This window comes from Elephantulus edwardii, unplaced genomic scaffold (genome assembly GCF_000299155.1).
Source record: "Elephantulus edwardii isolate Elephantulus edwardi_28Jun2011 unplaced genomic scaffold, EleEdw1.0 scaffold00099, whole genome shotgun sequence".
NCBI classification, from domain to species: Eukaryota; Metazoa; Chordata; class Mammalia; order Macroscelidea; family Macroscelididae; genus Elephantulus; species Elephantulus edwardii.
In genome coordinates this window covers 10,137,003-10,138,483 of record NW_006399849.1, presented here as the reverse complement: position 1 = coordinate 10,138,483, position 1,481 = coordinate 10,137,003, and positions in this window count along the sequence as shown.

Genomic DNA, 1,481 nt, shown 5'->3' with positions numbered 1-1,481 from the left:
AGATGACACAACCCTGCTTGCTGAAACTGAGGAGGACTAGAAGCACTGGCTGCAGAAGGTCAAGGACTGCAGCCTTCAATATGGATTGAGGCTCAACACCGAAAAGAACTATGCTGCATTGAAAAACAAGGAACTTACAAAACATTATTCAAAATGGGTGACCCTGGAGGACATGATGCTGAGTGAAATATCTCAGTCACAAAAGGACAAACACTGTATAGTGCAACTGTTGTAGAATGGAACTGACATCAGGGTTGGGGTGAGACTGAGAAAGATTGAATAAATTATGTATACTGCATTGAAACAGATGAGGGAGAGAACTGTTTAAAAGTGATATATGATTTGGTATTAATGTCATGACAAGAGTTCAGAATGAAGGTTGCATAGTGGAGTGTACTAGGGTTGGGGGTGGAGGATGGTATAACAATGAAATGATTTTTCTTTTACTTTTCAAAGAGAAGAGTGAACTGGAGGGGCAGGGGTGGGCAGGGAGAAAAATGCAACAATGAATGAATGGAAATCCAAACTCTCTGTAAAGTTTCATTAAAATTAATAACAAAAAATTAAAATTAAAAAAAGAAAGAACAAGAAAAATGTGTTCGTAACTTTTACTTCCTTTTGCTATCTAAGAAAAATATATTCTCATTACCAGCTCTTCAACTGAGTAAAGACATTTTCATGCCTGTATCTGAGTTTTCCAAATCAGTATTATTTTAGTTCATTCATTAGTTCATTCATTCACTAATGGTCACTTGTGAGAGATGGTCACAATCTCATGCTACTGGAGATAAATATATGCTCTTTTGAAGCCAGAAGAACTAGCTGGTACTTTTACCCATGATCTTCATGGAGATTCATGGTGACATCACGCTCTGAGTGTCTAGTTCTCTTGTATGTCCACATCTTGAGAAAATATTTTTCCTCTACATTGTCCAAAAATGACTGGAACAGCACATCAGCAGAGAACTGCCAGAAATCCAGGCTGGCTTTAGAAGGGGTCACGGTACTAGGGATATTGTAGCTAATGTTAGATGGGTCTTGGCTGAAAGCAGGGAATACCAGAGGAATGCCTATCTGTGTTTCATTGACTATGCAAAGACATTTGATTGTGTGGATCATAACAAACCGTGTCTGACTCTGAGAAGAATGGGAATCCCAGAACACTTGTTCATGCTAATGCAAAACCTATACTTGGACCAAGAGGCAGTAGTCAGAACAGAGCAAGGAAGCACTGCATGGTTCAAAATTGGGAAGGGTGTAAACCAGGTATATCTCCTGTTTCCATACCTTTTCAACCTGTCTGCAGAACAGATTATCTGGGAGGCTGGGCTATATGAGGAGAATGTGGTGTCAGGATTGGTGGAAGATCTATCATCAATCTGCGATATGCAGATGACACAACCCTGCTTGCTGAAACTGAGGAGGACCTGAAGCACTTGCTGCAGAAGGTCAAGGACTGCAGCCTTCAATATGGATTGAGG